Source organism: Lissotriton helveticus, chromosome 2_1 (genome assembly GCF_964261635.1).
Source record: "Lissotriton helveticus chromosome 2_1, aLisHel1.1, whole genome shotgun sequence".
NCBI lineage: Eukaryota > Metazoa > Chordata > Amphibia > Caudata > Salamandridae > Lissotriton > Lissotriton helveticus.
This window is the reverse complement of record NC_136059.1, coordinates 1,774,999,978-1,775,027,475: the sequence shown is the minus strand read 5'-3', so window position 1 is coordinate 1,775,027,475 and position 27,498 is coordinate 1,774,999,978. Positions and strand designations below refer to the sequence as shown.

The 27,498-nt window shown below is 41.0% G+C and overlaps 1 long non-coding RNA gene across 1 annotated transcript in view; it reads left to right on the top strand.

Annotated features, from left to right (window-relative positions):
- Nucleotides 1-26,354, top strand: part of LOC144819924 (uncharacterized) — a 98,938-nt gene extending 72,584 nt beyond the window's left edge. The window contains exons 4-5 of the long non-coding RNA XR_013607625.1: nt 7,819-7,952; nt 25,595-26,354. This is a non-coding gene — a long non-coding RNA (uncharacterized LOC144819924). The remainder of the gene's footprint in view (nt 1-7,818; nt 7,953-25,594) is intronic.
- Nucleotides 26,355-27,498: the final 1,144 nt, after the last annotated feature.

Below are 27,498 nucleotides of genomic sequence, written 5' to 3'. Positions count from 1 at the left end.
TTATATACCATTGCCTGACAAAAATCTGGCCTAACGAAGAAATTACAGTCTTTAGCAGATCCCTTTTTGTCTGGCCTAGCTAATGCGTATATAGCTTCTCTTATTAAAACACACTAAGATAGCTCTTGGACGATCTTCTTCTCCTCGCCGGAGTTTCCTAACCATGAACAGAAACCTGTGGGCTCTTTGTATTTCCATTGACCAGTCCCAGAGAGTCAATTCTGGAAAAGCTTCAGCAAAGAGTTCGCAGACGAAGTTCCGGATGTCAGATCCCTCTTTTTTTCTCCGGAATACCTAAAATGCGCAAATTATTTCTGCGTGCTTGGTTCTCCAATTCGGATAATTTGTAGCTAAGGTCATCACGATGTGCTTTAATAGAGTCCATCTCAAGTTTTTGGGCAGCCACATCATCCTCTAATGCGGAAATTCTGGACTCAGCTTCCGTAACTCTGACAGCTGTATCAGAGCAAATTTTGATCACGTGCCTGACAGCATTCTTCACTTTAGTACATGTTGCCTGTGTGCGCGTATTTTCTGCTTTGATTTCTGCTCTGTGATTCATCATAGTATTGCAAATTGTAGACAGAGTTATCTCTTGGGGCAAGCTCTGTTCCTTTGGACTCTTTTCGGCGTCAGTCCTTGAAGTTTCGGACAATTCTGCTTCTAATCCTAACCCCCCAGTCGTATTCTCTGAAATCATGCCTTCGGGCTTAGATTTGGTACGACGGGACCCTCTTTTTCTCACTTTTTTAACAGTGGAAACAGCGGAGTTTGGTGAGACCGGATTTAAACTTAATTCGTCCTCCGTGCTACTAACTTCATGATAATCAATCCAATCTTTGCTTAGATTAGTACTCTCATCTGACAAAGGATCTGACAAAGAATAAAAATGATTGCCTATTTCTTGAGATCCCGTCAAATCCTGTGAAGAAGCACCCTCAGTTAGTGCCAATGCGTCTATCTCGGATATGAGATTATCCAGACTGCCAGTCATTCCTTCCTTGAAGGGGCTACCGAGAACTCCATCTCCCATAATGCCCTTCTCTATACTTGTATGATTCAAGACCGCATTTCCCTGCTCTTTCAATTGTTCTAAGTTAATAGTTGATGCGTTAACTGTGGCATCCGATATTACTACATTTCGAGAAGGGGGAATTTCACCAATTGGTGTGTTCACAGAATTCACTTTATGCAAGAGAGTCTCGCCTCCACCTACAGACTGTGGCAAAGCATTCTGAAACATCTGTCTCTCAAACAATGCTGGGAGAGTATGTATCCCTTGTTTGTCGTACGTGTAGCCAAATTAGTTTTTTCCAAGCGTTCACCCCCCTTTCTCCGAGTTGGACCAGGAGCATTTTGAGTGACGGTCTCACCTCTCTCATCCGTTTCTCCTGCGGCGTTCTCGATGTCATCCTCTGCAGTAGGCTGCTCTTTTGTTTTCCCGCTACGCGTGGTTACTTTCGGCGGCATCCTTCTTCTAGCCGCTACCTGTGCTCCTCCACGCCCGCGGACAACTCCACTATGTAATCCGAACAGAACAGAAGGGAGCCACCAGATTGGAGCTCTTCGCAGACGAAGAAGGAGGAGACCTGCAACCATCTGGATGGTATACACAGAGCCGCAGAAGGTCAGTACAGGTGTTCACAAAGATCAAAGGCTCCGCTCCAAACGCCGGAAAAGTACTCGAAGCAGCCACCGATAAGTTTGTTTTTGCTTTATCGATATTGCGGTATTATGGGATTTTCACCGCATTTGTCCGTATAAGCAGACCTTCTCAGACGCGCCTCGATCTGGAAATGCCAAGGGTCGCTACAGATACCGATTCTCTTCCCGAAGCCCGGAGCGAGGGACTGAGCTGCTCACACAGCCCACGCCACGGCCGCCATCTTGCCTCGTGAGACCTACTTCATTATTTGATTGCACTTGTACAAAGCCTGGACGGGCATACAGCTGACATGAGAAAATTTGAATAAAGAATAAAAAGTGCAACCACGCTGTCTCCGTTGTGGTGAAAAGAATAAGAGTGAATGGAACAAGGATCAGAATAATCAATTGGTATATAGTGTTCACATTGGAGTACTTGGACGAATTGCTACATTGTAGGGATTATTTCCCATATCGCAGTACGGCAGTTTGGTGCATGAAGAAAGTGCCTTTTGGACAGCTCTTATTTTTCATCCCACACAAAGTTCCCTCCTATCTGTTTCTTTTGGGGGAAACCTGAATATTTTGTAGGGCGGAGTTCTAATTTATACATTTTACAATATGCTGCTCTAAAATGTAATTTCAATCTATTTTAGTCGGAGCTCCGATTTTGATTGTATTTGTGACTATAGTTCCACAACATGAATGTTTCACCCGTATTAAAGGTTTCATGAGTGTGAATACTCCTAAACCATATTACTGATGTTTATCTGTTGGACTGAAATCAGCCTCCAATTTCTATGTCGTTCCTTAATTAGGCCCTCCGGTGGGCTCATAGTAAAGTAGTTGTGTCAGTATTATTATTTGAAAATAATTCAAGGACAGAAACAACTCTTTCCGATTCTGACTGTCCGATTATCTTACCCATGTTAGGTTATGAGATAAATTAAGGCCCTCCAGTGGGATTTTAACCGAAGCAAAAGACAACATCTTTATAGAGATGAGTTATTGAATTTTTCTATGTGCTGACCATATCAAGTCCCATAAGTCACTTTTTAGTCAGAAATGTTTCCATAAACCACTTTATCCGTTCAACCTGCAACCCCATATATTTAAAAACACCCAACAATTTCTCAGTAGTAACAAATCAGTACTGCAAACATAAACCAGTTTCCCATTCTCCTTAGAGATGAACATATAATTCTTCACTTTGCTTAAGACCCTATGGAGAAAAAGTCCTGAAATGTAATATTTGTCGCGATTTCCTGCGCCTCAGATTTCTTTCTCTGTCTCCCCCTCTTGCATGTGGGAATATTGTTTCCAATGTGTAAAATAGCATCAATTTCCAATCACCCTCGTGCATGGCTTCCATGTGTTTTGAAACTGCGTTGCTTCTATCTCTGTTGACTATTGCTCAGACGTGCTTGAGTATTCTTTTTTTTAGTTCGCATTTTGTGCTTCCTATATACTTTAGGGAAAATGGACACTCGATCACGTACACGACGAATTAGCTCTTACATGTTATCAGCTCTTTGATTTGCCACATCTTGTTGTTCGGTAACACAACTTCTGTTGTATTACTCGCTATTTGAACAACTTTACAATTATGACATTTTATAAAGCCCTTGGTTTTTAGCCACTGTGTCCCCTTTCTTTTTTCCTGGTCCTGATGGTGGCTGTGTACCAACTTATCTCTCAAATTCTTGGCACTACAAAAGGTGATATTTGGGTGCTTGCCCACTATCTTGCACACCGTTGGATCCAGTTGCAGGAGATTCCAATTTTTTCTAAGTATTCCTACTATTTGTTTAGATTCCCTTGTATGATACAAGATTAATCTCAATGTTGTTTCCTCTGATTGGGTTGTGTTGGAATTCTCCAACACTTTCTGTTTCACATCCAATGTGTCCTGTCTCTTCTTTTCATTGGCTCGTTTCCAAAATTTTTTGATAATTCCATCTTTGTATCTGCGTTGTTTGAATCTGTTGGCCATTTTCTTACTGTTTATCTCCCATTCTTTTTGTTCAGAACAGATCCGGTGCAATCTTAGAAATTCTCCATTTGGGAGTTTTCCTTCACTGTGGTTCTGTTGAAACTGTCTGCATGTAAGGTGGCATTCGTAGACATCTCCTTTCTGTGAAGTGTGGTTTCCAATTTTCTGTTTTGAATATAGATCTCTATGTCCAGGAAAATTGCTCTTTCACTGCTGATGGTATATGTGAATCTTACATTAGCATCAGTTGAGTTTAAGATCTTAAAATACTCCTCAAATTCCTGCACTGTGTCATCCCACACTATTAGGAGGTCATCAATGTATCTTAGCCACTTCGTTACTTTGTTGACAAATTTGTCATTATCAGGACGCCACGCTATTTGTTGTTCCTCCCGTCCCATGGTGAGGCATGCATATCCTAGGCTAAAGGAGAACTCCATTGTGCATCCTTTTATCTGTTGGTAAATTTCATCGCCAAAGAGAAATACATTTTGTATGAGACACATCTCGATCATATCCATCAGCATTTGATTGTGATGTTTGAATTGGATATCTCTTTGTTTTAGAAAAAAGGCACATGCTATCAAGCCAATGTTGTTTTCAATGTTAGTATAAGGCGATGTTACATCCATTGTTGTTAACATATAGGATGGTTGCCATGGTAATTCTTGGAGGTGTCTTAAGAGGTCAGTTGTATCCCGCAAAGAAGAACTTAAATTTAACACAAAGGGCATGAGAAAGAAATCAATGTAGTTAGCTACTGGTTACATAAGGGATCCTTTAGCCGACACAATTGGTCTCCCTGATGGTTTAAGTGGGATTTTGTGCACTTTAGGTAGGAAATATATAGTTGGGGTAATAGGATGTTCTGTCATTAAGAATTTCCGTTCATCGTCATCAATTACATTTTGTTGTTGCCAATCCGATATTCTTTTATCCAAATTAGCTTTGAAGATTTGAGTAGGATTTTTATCCAATTTTTTGTAGTATTCTTTGTTCTTCAACTGCGAATGTGCCTCTAATACATAATCCTTTGTATTTAAAATGACGATGTTACCACTTTTATCTGCCATTTTACCCGTTATCGATTTATCCTCCACTCTCTGACTCCTTGCACACCACACACCGCTCAATCCACCCTTTGACTTGTGCATCTATAAGAGGCCACCAATACCTCTCTCTCAACCTTTTGATAGTCAAAGTTTGTCCCAAGTGTCCCTCATGAACTAGGTTTATTAAGCGTGTATGAAGTGAAAATGGTGGCACAAACTTTTCATTTATCATAATGATAAACTCATCTATGACGGACAACTCGTCAACCACTTTTAGAAAAGGCCTCACTCTGACTGTGAGATTACTCTCTCTCCATACCTCCCCTCTAATTAGCTTCATCTCCTGTGTAAGTGTGTCATTTTGTTTCATAGCTTCCACCGAATCCTTCTTGAGAATGGTCTTTCCTAGTTTCTCATTATCTTAATCCACACCTGGCGCAACTTTCTACGAAATAAACTCACAAACATCAGCAGCACAATCAGGCATCCTCTTCCAACTCGGCACATATTGTACATTAAAATTAAATTCTTGCAACCTGACTGCCAAGTGTGCCAATCGTCCTTAACACTTCTTGATACCCCCAGGTCCCAAAATCTTCAAAAGGGGTTTATGATCAGTGCGTAGAATAAACACAGAGCCCCACAAAAATACCCTAAAATAATTTGCAGCCCAAGCAGCAGCCAATGCCTCCCGCTCTATAACAGAGTAATTCCGTTCTGCTACCGTAAGTGAGTGACAAGCATAAGCCACTGTCTTTTCTTTCCTTCCATGAAATTGTGCTAGTATTGCACCCACTCCAACTGCACTTGCATTGCCAGTAAGAAAGGTTTTTGCGCCACTCTGAGTGCAGTTTCATTTTTCATTGTCCTAAATGCACTTTCATGCTGTTTCTCCCGAACAAATTCCTGACCCTTTCTGAGTAGCTTCCTCAGAGGTTCTGTCTTCTGTGCAAAATCTTCTATGGATTTCGACAAGTACTCCGCTAGACCCATGAATGATCTAAGAGTATCTCAGTTATGTGGTGTGTCAGAGTTAACAATGGTACTGACAAGGCTTACCTTTGATTTTACCCCTTCCTTTGTAACCCCAAATACTCTACGTCTTCCATCAAGAATGCACACTTATCTTTCTGCAAAGTAAGACCAGCTTTACCTATGCATGTTAGAACTTACAACAGTATTTGATTATGCTCTTCCTCATTACCCTCAAATACAAGTATATCATCCTGAAAAAATATTGTGTTTTCCATACCAGAGAGTATGTTGGACATCAACCGCTGAAACACACTGGCAGAGGAACATGATCCAAATGGTAGTCTACAGAACTGATAGGTACCCTCTTTCGTGATAAATGCAGTGAGATGTTTCGACTGTTCAGAGAGCCTTACCTGATGGTATGCACTCCTTAAATCAAGTTTAGAAAAGTATTTACCACCAGGCAACATGTGAATCAGCTGATTAATATTGGGTTAGGGGAAGCTATCCATGATGACACTTTCATTTAAGCTACGGAAGTCCACCCAAAACCTCAGCGAACCATCAGGCTTCTGGAGACAACCATTCTGTTGCCTCCACTGGTTTTATAACTTTGTCATCCAAAAGCTGTTGCAGTATTTCCTGCACCTTCGATCTTGTTGCCATGGGAACCCTCCTTGCAACATGCTTAATGGGAACAGAATGCTTCCTTAGCTTGATGACATGCTCGTAGTTGACAGCTTCACCCAATCTGTTTTCAAAAATGTTCGCGTGAAAGTCTAAAATCCCTTTCAAACTCAGATCAGTAACCACCATCACTTGTTCATCACCATGCGTATTCACCATAAAATTCAAGTCATATAGATGTGCCCAGTCCGATATAGGTGGCCATCTATTGTGACATATATTTTCCCAGTTGTCGCTCTGCCTGCAGATTTGATGGTCACATTCACGTAACCAAGAACATCAATGTCAGTTCCTTGATACCCTTTCAAAATGACATCAGTTTCCACCAGCATTTCACTGCTCCATGTGGCATCAAACTAATATTTTGGCACATTGGTGTACAGTGAACCAGTGTCCACCATCAAGGATACCATCCTGCCATTGATTTAAAATTCCGCCTTAGGGCATCTTCTCCTTCTTTCATCCTCCTCCACCTCACCTACAGTGCTTTCAACATCCACCATTAGTAGCCTGTAGCCTGAGTGATCATCCTCCAATGTAGCGACCTTCTTCCCATTGGTTCCGCATTTCCGAAAATCCTTGCCTATGGCAAAGCAAAGTTTAGAATCTGCAAGATGATATCTACTGCCACCACCTGTGACATACTTGTGCAACAAATTTCACTGGTGGGACACCATAAAGCTTTTGTTTTCCATACTTGTTACCTGTACTTCCAGCCATTTACCCCTTCATTTAACAGCATTGACATTTTCCAGCTCTTCTTGCAAAGCAGCAACCTCACGTCTATTTTTTCACTGCTGCTACCTTTCATTTCCCACATGCACCTTTCTGACTCTGCCACCACTTTTGCAATGGCTATGGCCTCTTTAAGCGTATGATTACTCGCAGCCCATTGTCTCTCGTGTTTTTTTGCTGTGGCACTGTACAATTAACTGATCCAGGATCATTTCGTCAGTCATTGCACCAAACTGCCATTTTGCATATAGTTCCCTCAAACATGCCACAAACTCATCTATACTCTCATTGCTGCGCTTTGATTGAGTGTAGAACTTGTTGCGTTGCATCACCACAGCAAACCTTGTCTGCAAGCCTATCTCTGCCTCCATTGCACCTCCTTGTGCATTTCCAATTGCAGGCAAGTATTTAAATACATGTTGTCCTTCTTTACCAAGAGACCCCAAAGCAATGCTTTCTTTCTGCCTAGCTCCATCTAACGCCAATATGTAATTTTCAAAGCAATCAATCCAGTCTTCCCATTAATTGGAGGGTCACCTGGAACCATTAGAAAAGGTGGTGGTGTTATTATTAAAGTGCTTATATCCATACTTGTTATACCCACAAACAGGAACATTAAAGAAACCCTGAAATGGGTTGGCAAAAGATTTACCATCAAGAAACTGTTCCCTTGCAGCCCAGCGGCTCCTCATATTAAACCCTTCATTTTATGTTTCCACTGTTTGTTTTCAGTTTCAAATAGTGTGCTGTGACAAAAGATCAACAGCAGAAATTTCCCTCTTTGGAATTTTCAGCAAGAGTTTCCCTCTTTGGAATTTTAAGGATTGCATGTTTGTCTGGACATCTAGATACTCTAGAAAGCCAAGGTAAATCTTTCCAAAATCATTGCAAACAGTATCATTTTTCTGTTCTCCTTTCATTATTTATGGTGTATTTATATAGCTGTAAGTAACAGTTTTTATACTGTATGGTGCATAAATGTACTATGCTGACAGTATGTATTTCTCCTGGCTCTTGTTTCCTATAATATTGTTTATATTTCCTTTCTAACCAGATGCATAGAGGGGTTTGTTAGGAGTGTTCCCATTGAAGACAAACAATGCTTTTTTCATCTATTTGATTTTTTACAATAATACTTCTATCCTTTTCAGAGTCTGAGAAGGTTTTGTAGTACTTTGTAGTGTATTGTTTTTTAACATTTAAATATCCGCTTCTTTACACAGCACTGTAATGTATATATGTTTTTACAAATGCAATTAATTTTAATATTTATTTTTGTATTTTTACAAATATTCTACCATGTACATTTTTCTAATTAAGTTTCAATTTCAGAAAGCAAAGGCTATTATTTTTTGCTTTATTTTCTAGTCATTTAAATGTCACTGAAGGTAGTGTTGCTGTGGAAATTGCTGCTTCTCCTCCACCTGGTGAAATCAGTATGCATGTCATGATCTTACCTCGGCATGACGGTTACACATGGAGACACTCTCCTCTGAACATGCTGAACATTCGTCTTAAAGAGCAGATGAGAATGGCAAGGAGCACTGATTGTGGATGCCTTGCAGCTATGATGAATGTGTTACACTAATCACCTAAGTGAACCCAAGAAGGATTACATGTCCCATGGAGTCACAGGACTCTTGCTAGACTTAGTAGCTGCTATCTTGAAAGCTTGGACTATATGTTCCTCAAGGCCCATAGCATCCTTTCGAGGCAATTGTGATACATAGTTACTGCAGCAGTGATCTGTTTTATATGATGTTTGGGATCCTCGCAATCTGTTCATTTTGAATATTGACGGAGGACATATCCAGAGTCATACAAGTATTCTAACAGCACATGCATAGAATCAAATCGACTTTGTAATTGAACATTGAACACAGAGTCATTTTTGTGGGTTGCAAACTCTATATTGCTATTGCACTATATTTACAAGAGTTGTTATGAGCCTTATTTTGCATAGACAGGCATATTCCTATCAGTGCACATAGGGTATTCATTTATTGATTTGAGCAAATGTATGAATGCTGGTTGTTAGGTGAACTATATGAAATGAATAAACACTTTTCATGTTACATTCTTCTACAAGTTAGTTTGATCATAATCTCTTTAGCAAACCACGTTTAGCAACTCTGACTATTGTTCCCTATTATTATATGAACTGTGTGTTTAAACTCTGAAAGAGTATCAAGTTTTATCCCTCTATAGAGATCTGGATATGCCAAAGTTCATTCCACAGAAGTACTACAAGTCTTCTCTTGTCTTCCGATGTAGACACACCTGCAGGGCAGATAGAACTCAGCTGTGCAACAGGTCAATGAGTCAATCTCCGATGTTTCTTTAGAAAAGAAGAAAACTTGGAGGAGGATGATGGCGTAGGCACCAGCAACAGAGTTTCATGCAATACAACTTCATGAACATGGTTGTTGCACAGTGGAGTTGTTATGTGATATGGCTGGAATGCCTTATCTTGTAATAACACCACACTACACAGAGATGGACCTCAGACTCACACTTATCAGCCTTAGCTCGGTCCTTGTAGTGGAGCTTGAACAGTCAGGTATACTTTGAGGAACATATCTTAAGCGTTTCACTGTACCAGCATTGACAATAAGAAAAGGACATGACTTGAAAAGTAACCTTGGCACCAATTTATAACATTATGAACTTGATGTACTTTTGAAGTATACATAATAATGGAATGAAAGCTGTCAAATCTTCACTATTCACCATTAAAGTCAAGAGGAGAAAACACACTTTAGCATAACGATAGTTGCAGGGCGAGTTCAAACAAACCCTCTTGTGGTTCAGGTTCTGCATGCCCTTGAGCAAGAGTCAATAGTTACTTGGATTCGGTATATGGTCTCTTCAGGGTACTTAAGTGTCCTCTCTTTGCACTGTGACAGAGTCCAAAGTCCTGTCTTGGGTGACGGTGTCATCTTTGTGTTCCTTCTCGGATTCCAAAATAGATTTGAAGTTCTGGTGCCAGAGGAGCTCCTTAAATTCTACTTTATGGGGCATTAAGAGTGTGAGGGACAGTGGCCAAGTGGCTATTATTCCCTGCAGCTAACCCGCCCCTGTAGTGACAACATCCTGTAGGTGTACATCACTACGATACTCAGATTACTCTAGTTTAGGATCTGTCAAAATGGCAGAACACTTCCTTGCTGTACAGACCCCTTAACCCACCCTAAATGTTTGGCTACATTTTTGGGGGTGTATGCCTCCTCACTATCTACTTTTCCTGCCTGTTGAATGGAAAGTGCAGAAAGGAATTTGTCCTTGATTGAGGGACAATAGATCACATATCAAGGGCAGTGAAAGCCTTTGAGGCTAACTGCCTTGATCATTGGAAACACTAGCCAACCTGGGTGGTTGGAGATGCAACCTCCTTCCTGCCCAGGCCTTTGTATCTGTCATGGGGAAGTGTGAGCTCTTCCCACCAGGAGGGAAGACTCTTGTCTTCAAGGCAAATGGCTCGGGAAAGCCAACTAGGGTATTGGAGCTTTGTATACTCGGAGGGAGCCCACACAGGGTGGCAGCTCTCTGCATGCCAGCTCACTCTCAGCACAATAATTGTTTTGGGGATGATTGTGGGTGTGAAAAATCATGGTGTTTGATGCCAAACATGACACAATTTGGTTGTTCCATAATGGAGCTGGCTGGTTTTCTTGGTAGCCAGCCTATGTTACTCTAGGGACCTTCGGTCACTTATAGTAAAAACCTTGCTTTTCAGAGTTACTGTAGGAATATATATGTGTGACCATATATATCCACACCTCTAATATAATGCACTCTTCCTCCTGAGTTTTGGAGGACAACCTTAAGAGTGAGTTACCAATATTAGGGCAGTGGTGTGGCTCTGCAGCACGAGGTGTGTGCAGAGTCACTCTCAAGCAGACATGCTGCTTGTGCAGGGCTGCGATGGCAGTCTTGCAGACATACTTTCACTTGGTCTACTCAGAGTGGAGCAGTAGGGGCATCACCCTTGTCCTGGGTACCCCTGGTACCATTTACTAGAGACTTATAAGGTGTGGTAAGTGCTCGCCAATTTGGTGTACCAAATCAACAGTTACATATTAAGGGAAAAAGCACTGCAATTTGGACCTTGTTGGTAGGTATCAGTGCACCTCCTGATCTAAAAGACAGCATCTAGAGGATAAAGTGGAGGGTAACCATGACAGAAATGGCACTTTCCAACAAGGGTCATATTTCAAAGTCCCTAGAGCTTACCAGTCATTTGAAGTGTCTTCTATACACACCTTGAATGCAAAGCAAAGTAAGCTGGGAAAATATTATTTCACAACTATTCAGTGACCAACCACCTAACCCAACTTCTATGGCTCCAACCAAGCCAGGAGATGAGCCAGGGTGTTGTCGGCTGCCCATGCGAGAACTTGGATGTTCCTGAAATGGATAATAGAACAATATAGTCAATCACCTAAAAGAGAAGGATATGGTTATTTTTAAAATTTTGGACTGAAAACTGATCATTAGAGGGCAATTGACAGACTAATAATTGGGATATCTCTAACTCTTTAATTGTAATTGTAATTGATTTTTATATATCACTAATCACCGGTGGGTCTCTAAGCACTTTAGAGGGAATAGCCAGAGGTCGTGGGCAGATGTAAGGCCCCACAGTGTGGTGAGTTTAGACAGTGTCCAGTACCTCCCTAAACAGGAGCGTTTTGAATTGTTTCCTGAATGGAAGGAGAGACAGTTTTTTACGCAGGTGGTCGGGCAGCTGCTCCAGACTTGTGGGAGCAGTACGGAAAAAGCTATATCCCCTTTAGATGGAGTATTGCATCTAGGGGTGGCCAGGTGGCAAGCCTCAGAGGACCTCAGTATGCGTCCCGGAACATAGTTTTTCAAGCGTTCCTTAATATAGGCCGGGGCTTTGCCATAAATGGCTTTATAGGCAATGCAGAGGCCTTTAAACTTTACTCTCTGTTTAATGGGGAGCCAGTGGAGATTGCACAGCAGAGGGGAGGCCTGGCCCGTAACCTAAAGATCAGCCTAGCTGCATCGTTAAGTACTACTTGAAGTTTATTGATGAGCTTTTGGGGGATGCCTACATACAACGCATTTTCATAGTCCAGTCTGGAGACAATTGTGGCTCACACAATCATTTGTAGGGAGGCAGTTGAAAGGAGGGGAACAAGTTTCCGTAACTGTCTTAGAAGCCCTATACAGGTGCCTACCACAGTAGTGACTTGGTTAGCCATGGAGAGCTCTTGGTCCAATTTAATGCGTAGGCTTTTCACAGCAGTGTCTGTGGTGGGGGTGGCACCCAGCTCCTGGGACCATAAATGATCGCTCCACGGATTACCTTTTGTAGGGATGACAAGGACTTCTGTTTACTCAGGGTTTATTTTTAATAAATTTGCGGTCATCCAGTTTACAGTGAATCTAAGAATATTTTGTGCCTCTTCCTGGGCAATGGTCTAGTTGTCAATCCGGAAAATGAGCTGGGTGTCAACTGCATAAATAAATACACGACAGTCCATGTGGGCAAGGACTGTCACCAGGGGCTGCAGGTAGATGTTAAAGAGGAGCGGGGATAGTGCAGAGCCCTAGGGAAAGCGAAAGGTGAGGGCGCCACTGTCCGATACCCGCTCCCCAAACTGAATCCTCTGCGACCGCCCTGTTAGGAATGATTCTAGCAACCCTGAATATCTAAGGCTGCCAATCGATCCAGTAACCGGGTGTGATTGACCATGTTGAACGCTGCTGATAGATGTAATAGAATCAGGGCGCTCGGTTGTTTTTTATCAGCCATGGTTCTGTGGTCGTCCAGGACAGAAAGCATCACTAGTTCTGTGCTATGGTGTTATGGTGTGCTCGAAAGCCCGCTTTTTGCATTTGGAGTAGTTGGTTTAACTCTTTCATGCCCACCTAACAGGCTGTTGTAAGGCAAATATAAAGTTATAAATTCATGCCAAATACAGCCTAATTGCGTTCCATTCTTTTGGGCAGCGAAATCCAAAGGCTCAGGGTTGGGTTTTATGGGGAACCAAATGTCAGATTTATAAAGCATGCAAGATGGGGTTTCATATTCAATGTATTTGTATTCCCTTTTGCACAAAACTAAACTAATCCTCAAAAATCTCACCTTCAAATCAAAACATGTTATATTTGTTTTTAACTGCCCTCGAACCACAAATTGTTAATAGCCCCATTTTTAAGTGTTGAAACATGTTTTATAGAATATTGAGTCCATACGCTACAAAGATTAAAATTATTCAGTAGCAAAACACTTTAGTGATATAATTATGTTTAAATACAGATTTTTTAAATAAATTGCTATCGATTGTTTACTTCAGGATATAGGTTAGGAAACAGAGTAATGTCACTAAGATGTCTGAATTTCAAAGATATATATACTGGAATTTGTTTCCCTGGAGCATAAAAGTGTTACATGAGTGAGGAATTATCTGCACATTTGGCCTCTGACTAACATAGATAATAACTCCATTCCGACGCTGTTATCTGATACAGCTTGTGCTTCAACTGGGATTTGGTAATCTTATCTCATGATGAGGGTGATGTTGCCCACCTCAGTTTAATAGGCTATCATCTAATTTAAATCCTTTTTCTTTAATTGTTATTAATCCATTTATTCATAAATTAATAGTGAATTGGTTTGTAAAGAGTATCCCACGAAATAATATTTAACCATGGGATGGTTATGATGTTTTATACCACGGGGGCACGATAGATTGTGATACGTAGTGGATCAGAAAATAGAATGGCTGAGCCCCCTTGCAATAAATCCTAACGTACCTTCTTTTATGTACCTTTGCAACTCTTTTGGTAGATACATGTATCATATGCATTTCATTATGTTTGGTATTGTATTAATTCAACTTTTTATTTAATTTGGTGTACTGGGACTAATGGACATACTATCATATATACTCGGTGCCATCGTTTAGTAAGTTGTATTATGTCAGTTACAGAATAGTGGACAGTCCTTTGTTACTTTCAGGTACCCTTTTGTTGAGTAAACATTGGTGCCTGTTGTGAACACAAACAAGGTTGTAAATATTAAATGAGAGAACCATCAGGTAAAATACCATTACAGTTAGGTGTTGAAATACGATTTAAATATAAATGCTTAAAACCAAAAAACTACTGAATATCGCCAGTCATAATTTACTGATATAACATATATACACCATGAGAGTTAGACAGTAGTCCCACTTATACAGCCAAAACACCTGTTCATGTGCATATGTGTTATTTGTGTTCATGTGTAACCCACGTATAGCCCTAGTTATGTACCAGCACACCTCAAAGGCACTAGCGGTTAGCTTTCAAGTCATAATAGCAGTAGCTTCCAGTGAGAGAGACTCAATTAGTGAGATTAACAACCAGCAGAAACCCCAAAAGCAGTTGATCTAAAATCAAAAATTCCTCTTGAATTTAAGTGGGTCAGAACTAGACTCATGCAAAATTTCTCCTACTCTGGTGAAATTTTGGTAATCTTATGTTACACTAATTATGTGAAATTTCTGAAACCGTGCTATTACGTCACATTACGTAATTATGAGCCATTCGTAGTAAATCTGTAGTGTGAACCTGGAGTAATAATGTGGACAACCAGGACATACCAGCTTCTGTTTGCAACACTGAGGGGCATATTATCAAGCCAGACGATAAAATTATCGCCGCTTTATCGGCAGTTGCCGATAAAGCGGCGATAATGGGCTTGATAATATGCTCTATGGAATTCCAATCGAAGCCCATGTTAGATGTCTTCACAACTAACATGGGCTTCGATTGGAATTCCATAGAGCATATTATCAAGCCCATTATTGCAGCTTTATCAGCAGTTTTCTGCCGATAAAGCGGCGATAATTTTATCGCCTGGCTTGACATAATATGCCCCTTTGTTTTAAGCAACCGTGGCCTGTTCAGCTAACTGTGGTGGGGCAGTGGGGCTGGGTGGGGGGGGATTCTGACGGAGGATGACGAGCGAAAATGAATTACTTATTTAATTTTCCCTCTACATTGTCCCTCGAAATCTCCCACCCTCTCATCCCCCCCCCCCCCCTCACCCCCTCTCCCCACACCCGGCCACACCGCGCTCCGCTGTTACCTGCACCGGCCGCGGCTGGTTAAGTGCAAAATGGGCTGTTGGAAGGATGCATCCTTATGCTAAAATACAGTACCAAATGCTAGTTTTGCAGTTCGAAAAATGACATGTAACTTCACATAATGTTCCCGAAATTGTTCCTAAATATGCAAATACAAACAACGTGAATTTCACACAACAAGGGCTACAACCCACTATCGCAGAGAAATGAGATCATGAAGCATTACAATGTGTGGTCTCCAAACGATAGTAAAGCATTTTGTCACCAATTTAATAAACTACACTGACCTGACACAATCGATCTTCCTGGATGGTTGATGATAGAATTATATACCTTTGGTAATAAGTATAAGACAGGGGTTTCTGTGTTATCTTGTTTATAAAAACGATACAATTCGTTTTCAATCAGACCGTCAGCTTCCCCGCGCAGGAGCATAATACAATAAGTTTGAATCACATTTTTATTCTTTGTTTAATCTGTTACGATGCTTTAGGTAACATGTTGTTTCAAGTTATAAGATTTTTTAAAACAATCTTTGTACTTGTTAGGAACCTTTTCTATGGGCGTCAACTCCCCTTTTGCATGCATGTCTTAAGTTATTTCACTCATCAACAGTTACATGATAGGAAACATCAATACATACTGGTTGCTTTGGTGGTAAACATGTGGATCTAGATGTAAAGGCACTATGGTTGCATGAATCAATAAGAACATTGGGCTCAGGTATACTTCTGCTAGTCAATATTGTGAAACAGTGGATTATTAGTTGGGATGGTTAGTAGTCCATCACAAGTAATAATGTCAGTTTTCTTGTTTGTTCCAGTAAAGGTTTCAGTAATTTTAACCTGAGCTCAACCCCTGATACCTAAGACACAGGGAACAAAGGCTTAGCTTAGGAAAATGTGTAAATCACTTAGTAGTACCAAAACAGTTAAATAGCTGAAAACCGCACTCAATAAGAATCCCACTTCAACTTAAACCAACAGAGAATAGTTTAGTGCACAAATTGACACCAAAATGACAAAATCCTAGTAAGGGAAACCAGAGATAAGAAATTGTAAAGTTTTAAATAAAAATAGCGCCAAAAAGCTTCACAGAGGTCATCTGGTTGCACACTATGGGTACCTAGCAGAGATTCAAGGTTGACCGATATGGAGCATATGGCAGATACCGAAAGTTGGATACAGAAACCTCCATCAGCCTGAAAGACTAGGACCATCAGAGGTTTTGCTTTTTGTCTGCCCACCCTATTTAGGGTGGGCAAACAAATGGCAAGTTTTCACAGTCTTTCTCTGCCAACTCCAAAATGACCCCCACATCATGAGAGAAAATGACCATGGCGCGGGAGTATTGCTTTTTTAATTTCATAAACGAAATTCAGCTCTGGAATTTTGTTTTTGAAAGTAAACAAACACTGAAAGTTTGCTGTATGGTCCCATCATGTTGACAGAGATGTCCTTCAAACTTTCAATGCACTGACAAGAGCTGCAGAGACAGCAGTTCTGTCAATGCAGGAGATGTCCATTTGTCAGGCGGACATCTATAAATGTTGCAGGCAGAGTGCCCTACCATGGCAGGAGTAAAGTACTCTGCCAGGGAGATTGGATATACTTCATCTGCAAAGTCTAAATCAAGCCCTTAGTCCATGGAGTGGAAGTAAAACATTCTCAGCAAAGCAGCAGAAAACCCTTCAAGAAGGACTCCACGAGGCCAGATAGCTGTCAGACGAGGTCCTGGTGAAGCTGTTTACTTTTGGCGGGAAATTTCAGAGTAGGAGAAATTCATAATTTGTGGCCAGGTCAGGTCCATCGCCAGATGGACACTTTTGGGGCCTTAGTGCAGTGAATACTTCTATGTTCAAACTTAGTAACTTTTTTGGGAGCTTGGATTCTTCCATCTAGTCAAGGTTGCAAGCTGTAGCTGGATAGGTCTCCACAATGCGGATACTATTACAGCAATGTCTGCGGAAAAGCTCCAATCGGGAGTACCCAGAATCTTTTGACCAGAAGCAGCTCATCTTCGCAGAATCACCATAGCTGGTTATTGTTGGTCATCTTGAAGTCTTTGGAGCCAAAAAGGTCTAAGTCCCATGTTTCTCAGGATGAAAGGTGTAGTGCATCTTGACACAGATGAAGACCATACGACCTCAGGAGCAGCCCTTCGTGGGCAAGCTACACTTCAGCAGAAGTCATCAGAAGAATCTGGCCATGATCCAGTTGAAATTGGTCAACAGGGGTCTTTAAGAAAAGGTGGTTCTACCAGCTGGTTGTGTCCCTGCGCTTAACATGAGGTTAGCCAACTGGCCCTTGAAGTTTACTTTTCTATGCACAGTACAAGTGGGAGTTGGTCCCTCCTTTCAGATCTCCTTACAGGTCTGAACAGCAGGTATAGCCTTTCAATCTGCCACAACTTCAGTAGCACTCTGAAGAGGGTTCCCAGGGGTACCACATTTATGCCTTGGGTATCCCTACCCACTCAGCAGCAGTTTCTGTGTGCCCTCCCGCAAACAATCCCACAGTGCTAATTTCTACCTAAAACCAAAATGGCAGAACCTTTCTTCCCTAATGCAGCGGTTCTGTGCCCACCCAGAGGTGTGGGCAGGGAAATAAGCAACTCCTCCCCTGTGGACACTTCAAACACAGCTCTGGAGTAGCTCTTTTTCTACTTGGATAGGTGCTTGACTTGGTGTAAGCTAATATTTGCTTGTGACAGAGTAAGCCTCTTTGAAGTTAATCATGTTCCTGGGCACAGGCCAGATGGTCCTCCTTCCAGAGCAACAGAGCACCTCCCCACACCAAAGGTCTTTTTCTCAGCTTATTTCTCACCTCATCAAGGGGGCTATTTAGCTCCTAGTGAAAGCTTTTCCGTTTATTTATTTATAAATTATATAAATCATTTTGTTGTTAAAATGAATAATGGTATTTTTAATTGTTTTGTTTGTTTTGTTTGTTTTAATAGCTTTGTTGTTTATTGTATTTAATTGTATACAAATGTATTAAAATAAATATTTCATGATATATATATATATATAAATGTAAGACCCCAAAAGTTATATATATATATATATATATATATATATATATCAAGGCTCACTCCCTCCCGATCCCGGGTAGAAATAAGGACAGCACACACGGGAATTCTTCTCAGTAGCAACTTTTACTCGCACAGACGCGTTTCGGAAGCAAAGCTTCCTTCCTCAATGTTTGTTACACCGCAATGCGCGATTCGGCGCCATTTTATTTCAAAACACACAAACGACTCGTGTTGGCAAACATAGAGAGAGGACTGACGCGTGAGCGCCATCTTGCTAGTGCATATGATTCTGCAATAACATACTAGTGATTAAACAGTACTCGTTCATTCAGTAATTGCTGAAATTCATACTCATTTAAAAACCTCACATATTTACAACGAGGAATTTACATAGTAATATTGCCGTGGATCGGCAGGTAACCCTCTCATTAATACGCTGGGCAATGGACTAAATCTTGCCGTGGATCGGCCTGTGGCAACACAAAGGTTGCCATTTAGATTTCCAATAGCCCCGTATAGTGATTTTTGCCAATCAATGTCGAATGTTTAATTCTAAAATATTGAAAAAGTTGCAAAATATTCAACAATAATCCTGAAAATACCTAAAGAAATAAGTATATAGTGCAGTATGTATCAGAACAATCTTCATCTCTCAGTTCATTCTAAGGCACTTAATAATGATCAATTTCAGAAAGACACTATTTACAGAAACCATTATCATTTAGCTGTTGTTACTTTCATGTTTGCACTGGAAATACTGTACGGCATTGTTATTTCTTAACTCCCTAAATGTACAGTCAATTCCTCCCCACAATTTAATCCCCAAGGGGCCTTTGTTTGGCAATCTATAATATATCGGGATTCTAGCCTACGAAGTTTTTGCAGTTTATCCCCTCCCCTGATGTTATCAGAAATTGCATCCAGGCAGAAATACTGTAACAGATTCCTGTCGCTCTTGTGTTTAATCGAGAAGTGTCTTGCGACAGGATATGTGAAGTCTCTGTTTACTATGGCCCGCATGTGTTCTAAAATGCGCAATTTCACGGGATTTATAGTGCTGCCTATGTACCTGAGCCCACAGGGGCAAAGGAGACAATAGACCGCAAATGGGGAGGTGCAGGTAAGGAACTGGTTGATTTTCTTCTTCTTTTTGGTTCCACAACCCATGATTTCATAAGAATAAACCCTTTTGCTATTGGCACAGGCTTTGCACCGGCCACAGGGAAAGAAGCCCTTAGCATCTTTTAATTTACCTGTGCGTGTAGGGATAGGTGACAGGTGGCTATGTACCAAAGTATCCCTCAACGAACGCGCCCTTTTAAAGGTAATTAAGGGATTGGCAGGTATATCACTCCCTATTATGTTGTCCTTTTGCAATATGTGCCAATGTCTTTTCAGGATGCTCCTCAATTGTTGACAATCTTTGGAGTATGGTGTAATCATCCTGAATTTTTCTATGTTGGTAGAGGGTTTATGTTTTTTAACAAACAAAGTCTGTCTGGGTTGCGTCCTTACTCTATCCAGGGCGTTCTGTAACAGTTGCTTGCTATACCCCCTGGCCTCGAATCTATCATTACTTTCCTGTGCAGCCAACTCAAAATCTTCATTAGTGGAACAGTTACGCTTTAACCGTAGAAGCTCACCGTATGGTATATTTTTAATGAGCTTCTGAGGATGATTAGATGACGCATGTAGCGTACTGTTTCCCGCTGTTGGCTTTCTATAGAGGGAAGTTTGAATACTATTGTCAATCACCTCAATTCTCAAGTCTAGGTACACCGCCTCGCTTGTACTTGCATGGCCGGTGAAGATTAGATTACAGTTGTTATCATTCAACACTTTTACATATTGCCACGCTGTCTCTACTGAGCCATTCCACACTATGCACAAATCGTCAATATAACGATACCAAGAGACGATACAATTCGACCACTGCTCTTTCTCAGGCCCCCAGGCCTCCTGCTCCTCCCACCAGCCCACGAATAAATTCGCGTAGCTGGGGGAGAAGCAGGAACCCATGGCAGTGCCAGACAGCTGTCTAAACAAATCATCCTGAAAAAGAAAGATGTTATTGTGAAGACAAAATGCGACTAGCTCCATCAGCATGACATTATGCTGGGCATATTTCAGAGGTCTCTTCCCTAGGAAGTACTGGATCGCCTTCATTCCCTGTGCATGCTCGATGCTAGTGTAGAGACTAGTAATGTCGAGAGTCAATAGGCAATATCCTGGTTGCCATGCAATTGCTTCAATTTTTTCAATAAAATCGGCAGTGTCTCGGATGTAAGACTTGAGACCCAAAACCATTTCAAATAAGAAATGATCTAAGAATTTGGATAGGTTCTCAGTTAGGCTGCCCATAGACGAGATAATGGGACGCCCAGGAGGTTTCTCCATTCTCTTGTGAACTTTTGGCAAGTAGTAGAAGGTGGGGGTGACAGGATGTGTCGTTTTCAGAAAAAGATATTCTTCTGTCTCAAGCATCTGTTTATCATGCCATTTTTTCAGTAGTCCGTGCAGAGTTTCAATACTAGACTCATATCTTTGTTTTGTTGTCAATTCGTAGCAAGATCCGTCCTGCAGTTGTCGCATAGCTTCCTGGACATAATCTTCACGTGACAAAATAACCACATTGCCGCCTTTGTCTGAAGGTTTGCAAACTATCGATGTATCCTCAGCCAATGTTTTTATTGCAATGCGCTGTTGTTCAGTTAAGTTGTTCCGGTGTCCCCAAGATTTTTTATGTATGCGCATTCTTCTTAGATCACGGATCACCAACTCTGAGAAAGTGTCAATCATGTCAGTTTGTGTTGGAGGCACAAATTTTGACTTAAGTTTGAGACCACTGACTGGGGCCTCTTGTTCGACTTCCACAGCCCTTAGTCTCTGAGACAGGTTATCTGGCAACGTTGGTATTATGCTCCCTGTATTCTCCAAACGTAGTTCTTCCAATAACTCCAAAGTGGTTAGTTCATTCACTTTCAACAGATCAGTGTCTTTATAGCGTGATCGAATAATTTTAGCTTCATCAGCAGTTGGTTTTGTCTTAAAGAATTTATGCAGGCGGAGTCTTCTAACGAATTGAAACAAATCAATTCTAGTCTGAGTATACTCAAGGTTACTGTCAGGACAAAAAGTTAATCCCAGTCTAAGGACTGACTCCTCTGATGGTGAAAGCGTCCTTGTAGAGAGGTTGATGATAGTAAGGTTGTCTATTGTGTCGTCAAGTCCTACCATCTTGATCCCCTTGTGGCTCGTGTTTTGCGCGTGCGGGCCTCTGCATTCGGCGCTCTTCCTCTTCCTCTGCCTCTTCCGACCACCCCGTCTGGTTTTTCTTCTTCGTTTTCTGGGGGTTTGTTCTTCCCTCCCCTCAACCAGTTCATTCGGATCACTTGTACCTCCGTTTGAGAAGGGGTGTCTTCGGTTTGTTGCAGGGTTCTGGCTTCGTCCTCAGACTGTTCGCCCTCAGTCACCTCGGATTCTGATGTATCCACATTCGTCGGTGCAGCCGCACCGGCAGCCTTGTTTCTCAATAGGTCCTTCCTTGTTTGATCATACTTTTTAGAGAACGTGAGGACTCGACCCATGGCATAGTCCCGTTCGTCCCTATCAAATTTCTCTTGTTTACGCGTACGTATTTTTTGCTCATATTTTTCCAGTCGTTTCTTCATCTGGGCTCTAAGCTGTTCCTGCTGATCTTTATCTTCATTGGTCGCTAGTTCCGTTTCCATAGTCTCAATTTCTTTGAGGACCTTGTCTCTGTCGCTCCAAGCAAATTGTACTAGGATTTCCAGCATCCCTTCGCAGGATTTAGCAATGTGTGCTGCCCAGGTTTCAAGAAGCTTAGGGTCCGGGTGTTCGTATGCGGGGATTGTAAATATCCGCAACCCTCTTGGCACTCTCTTCACTTCTATGTATCCTTGGAGTGATGTGCCCTCCCACCACTTGCGAAGCTCCCGCTCGTATAGTTTCTCTAGTTTGCCAAACTGTGTGGCCAACTGGCTGGGAGCATTGACTGTTTTGGTTTTAGTCGCTGGTTGAGCGGTAATGTCAGGATTTTTATTTTTAAACATTCCTGTCGCCAAGTCGCGGTGTTGCGAGATGTTAAACATGCTGTTATTCGTGATATTAGGCCCCCCGCTCCCGGGTTGCCTTGTTCGTTGCTAATAATCAATTTAGATTCCCTAAGCTGAAGCCACCACTTTAGTAGTGAGAGGTATCCCTTTAAAAGTTCCAAAAAGCGAACAGGTTATATCCCGGCTTACCCAGATTCAGTCGGGTGACGCCGAGTAAATTCTGTCCGTGTAGCAAAGGGACTTCAGGGCAATATTGTTCACGGTGAGCAAAGCCTGTTGAGGCTGAAACGCCTTGGTGGGGTGAAGCTCTAATAAAAAGCTTTGAAAATATCCTGGGTGTGCCGCTCCTTTTGCGCCAAAAAAAAAAAAAAAATATATATATATATATATATATATATATATATATATAACTTTTGGGGTCTTACATTTTTAGCATTTGCATTAGTTAATTGTAATATATATTTGATAATTGTATGTATTTTATTTTTAGGTGGTCAGGTTTGATATTTCTGTTGTTGATATTTTAAAGAGATCAATATTTTTGTTATGTTTAGTGTGTTTTATTCCGGTGATGATATTTAGGGGGTTATTACAAGTATGGCGGTCCTGAGACCTACGTACTCATGGTGGCAGTCTGACCATCTCCACCCCTGTGGTTCTGCCCACCATATTTCAAGTGTGGCAGTTGGACCGCCACAACACAGCTGCCTGTGCTGGGATCCAGGATCCTGCGGCAGTGGTGGTGTGGAAAAGGGCAGGAATATTCGGCACCGCTGAGCATATTACGAGTTGCATTTCCACTGCCAATATCTTGACAGTGAGCCTGCACTGAAAAGGGTGGTAGACATGCAAGTAAGGGTCCCTATATTTGCACCGTTGTTCCTGCACTGTGTGACATGCACCACATGGTGCATGCCATGACATGCAGGAACATGCAGTAGTTGTTTTCAGGGTGGCAGTCTGCTTGTTAGTCTCGCCTAGGAGCCTGAAAGACCACCGCCATGACACCGCCACTGCACTGCCCACCCACCCTGGATTCCACTCGGGATCCAGTGGACAGGGGCACCACAGGCTTGGCAGTACTCCTGGGAGCACAGCAGTGGCGGTCCTACAGGAGGACTGCCAAAACTCGGAATAAGGCCTATACTGTTTATTTGTCTATTGCGGAATTATGCGTTTCTTTGATGGCAATAATGTTGTAGTCAATATTACTGTTTTTTTATTTTAAGAATAGGATTCCAATATTAAGGTAATCAATCTTTTTTGCTGATTTTAGTGTATTTTGATATTGTTTTCTTCGATTTCTTACATTTCATTTCCAATATCTTTCTAAAACTTTTTCTTGTGAACACTAAAGTAAAATCACCCACATACCATGCACTTTTATTTCACCACACAGTATAAAACATTAATTTGACATTACATCATTTAAAAAAAACAGTCACTTAATCCTTGTGACAGAAGAACATCTCAGGTGTCTGCAAAAGTAGGAACTTGCATACAGGAACAGAAATGTGAGAAATAATAAGATTGCAATGGACAAAAGCTTGTGGGAATTATCTATTCCAATGTATGGTTTATACGCATTCTCTTTAGAGGCTGATTTAGATATATGTTTGATGGATTTTGTCATATTATATATCCATCAAAATGTGTATGAATGTACCATATTTATTGCAAATATGTTTTTGCTATGTTGAGAAAATGTTTCGCTCTTTCAAATGCCTTAATCTGTGATTAGCTTTAACATGTTGAGTATAGTGATTATTTTTATGATGTCATTATAGCATTGAAAAGGTGGCAGGGGTAGCATAACAAGTGTTGGCTGTTTACCATTCAGCTGTTCCATCTTGTACAAATTGGGCTATTTGTTAGTGAACTTCAACTTTGTGGTTTTCATTCTAAAAGATGCTTTGGGCTTGGCCCAGATTGAGAAACTGTGAAATGGTATATATTAGGAGGTATTTTGTCATGACATTGTATGAGGATTTAATTCTGTTTAAAAAAATGATATAAAGAAAAAGTTGTAAATTCCTATTAAGAATACTGTTTGATGGTATTAAGAAGCACATATTGAATAATGCAATAGGTTTGGAAATACAGGGAAACATTGTTTAATTATATTGTAGTGGTGGCTTCTGCCTGCAGTAAAATATCAGGAACAGAAAGTGTCCTGCTTCTTGTCATTCTGAGCTATCCTCTCATTACAACACCATTGCCCTTCATCCTGCTGTTTCTTTGGTATCTAAATCCCAAAATGACTGTGGGACAAATAGAGAGGGGCCCCAACTTCAATGAAGAACAATTGAATATTATTGGTGACTGAGTCCTCCAAAATTATTCTTAGCTTTATGGGTTCCAGAGATACAGCTGAGCACAGTAGGAGAAGCTAAAAGTTAGAATAACATTGGCCTGCAGTTTAATGGGTGTCTACATCCAGCAATGTAAGGAGTGCCACAAGTGCAAGTTGGACCTTCAGAGCTAGCCCGGGATAAATGCTCGGGCATTCTTGGTGAGGTCACCTACCCACATTTGAGTATCTCAGGATAATACTGCTGCACAAGAAGGTCCTTAGAACAGCCTGGCTGACCCACCAGGCTCAATTGTAAGCTTCTAAGTAGAAGAGAACTGGTAAGAGAGCATGTGTGTATTAGCATAATTTCACATTATTTTTGAAAGCATACTCCAGTCTAATGATTGTTTTAAATTTCCATGTTGTCTTTAACAAGTGATATTTTCTTTTAAGAATGTATGGACTGTTTCAAATTAAATATATGTACAAGGTTGATGACAGTATGTAATCCCCTTAAGTTGCCTAAATGATGTCTGATAGCATTTTGTAACTGAATTTATGTAACTCTTTTATTTTGCTCACAAATTGTCATATAAATTTAACAGTTTGTGCTATTGTATATTTTTGCAGTAATATAGCTACATCATGTTTGGAATGTGAAAGACATTGAGCATTAGATATGCTTTTTAACTTAAATTGTAATAACAATGATGAGGGTTTTCTAGAAATACATATTTTCTGTGATAGGCAGTATGCCAGGAGTAATTTTCAATAATGTCGATTGTTGTCATGATTCTTTCCTACAGCTGTGTCCCTAATCATGATTTTGATTCCAAGACTGACTGTCAATGTTAACATATTATTACCTTTAATTCTTCACACATTTACAAAAGTATATCTTTGGCTTGAAGACTGCCATGGCAAAAGCTGGTGAAAGTCAACAAAATGATAATCTTTTTAGTTATCTTATGCACTCAACATGTTTATTCTATATTTGTTTTCAGCAGACAGAGCTGGTCAATCTGCATCTCTACAGTACCCAGGACTGACATCTAGATCCTTGCTTGCAAGGCAGGCACAACACTATCCGGAAAAGCTTTGTAGCAGGAACCATCCACTAGCAGAGACAGTGCACCTTCTCTGAGACAAACATGTTCAACCACAAAAAGGCCCCCACCCAATGGTCTGCTGCTGTAAATATTGATCTTTACCAGAGAACAGGATTTGAGCATGCCAACCCTCACTGCATATGTGAAGGAACCTCACCAAGTGTGTACTCTCCCTCAGATAATTGAGAGAAGCTCGAGATGCACCTGTATGGGAAAGGTCTGTAGGACATTTTACAGAGGTACTTGTAAGTTGAAGACTGTGCAGAGGTGAGTCTTGCATAGGTGGATCAAGCTCAGAAGTAATGCTGGAGGAAGACTGGTGCCCAGTCTTGAGGAGATATTGTCTGAGGTTACCGGTGTGGGATCAACAACGTCTTCTTCACCCTCTTTTTTGTCTTTCTTCTCCACCTCATCCATCTTCTCCTCGTCCTCTTCTTCTTCTGCATTGGCATCGTCTGAGATAGCTGCATGGAGGAGGATTGGATTTTTGACTTGAATTGTCTGCCGTTCTCTGCTTAAGGATGGCTCAGCATCATCATCAACCCAGTACCTGCAACACAAAAAACATTGAAATACATAAAATAATAATTTGTTTCAATATTTCTTCAGTCTACTTTAGCAGAAATATGCCAATATCTTCTTATTTTAGTTAGTAACAAGGGACCTGAAATAAACATATTAAGGTATGGGATGATCCTTGCTGGGAATCATTACATGTATACAATGTCAAATTACTGGCTCTGATCTACCACCTGGAGAGACTAATAATGTTGTGGATTATGAATTGATGTGGGAGGTAGACCTCTTCAAGTAACAGTGGCACTTTTACTTACCAGCTCCAGTTAGATCTCAATCATTTAATTCTGAACTCAGCTCCTTGTAGCTGTAAAACAGAGCAGGCAGACTTAACTTTGGAGAGGTGGGTAAAGCATTTATCAGAACAACAAAAGTAAAAAAATGTAAATAAAACAAAAATAAAAATCCCACACCAATTATTTAAAATTGAGAAATTCCTAATGAGCAAACCAACACCAAACCGACAAAAATCAGAACTAGAGCAATAGAGAAATGATTTAAAAAAATTATTGAATATTTCTAGCACCAAAAAGCAGAAAATGCTAACTGTGGGTATCTGGTCACACTACACCATGTCAAAGTTAAAGTTGACCTTGATGGAGCATGGATTTGATACAAGGACCAACGTTCAGTCCAGTGGAAAGTTTTACCTTGACTTAGAAGTTGAAGGTCATCAATGGGGCCTGGCAGCCTACTGTTACCAACATGGGTCCCGCGAGGCTGGATAGTTATTGGATGAAGTACCAATGAAGCCACTGACTTCTAGCTGGATAGGTCTGAATGGGAGAAATTAAAACCAGGGATAGTCCTTTTTAGGCTGATACTTTCAGCATCTTCTTTCAGTGAAGACCTCTAGCTTTGGACTTAGAAACGTTTTTGGAATTCCAAGTTCTTTCAGTAGAGCAAACCACAAAGATGATTCCGACCAGTGATGCAAGTCGGAGGATTCAGCTCAGCAGCAGTCTGCTGGTAGTCTTTGGTTCTTTTAGCACAAATCCTTGGAAAAGTTTCTAAGCCCCAGCATTTAGGTTCTGGCAGGAGGAGTACACTCTGCCATTTATCCAAGAGCCCCAGGAATTTAGGAACACCACTGGTCACAACTCACTCCAGAGGGAAACCAACAGCAGGGTTCAGGGCAAGTCCATTTAGAACTGGTCAGCAGGGGTCTTCAAGGAGATGAACTTCTTGCAGCTTTTTGGAACCTTGCAGCTTAACAAGGAGTT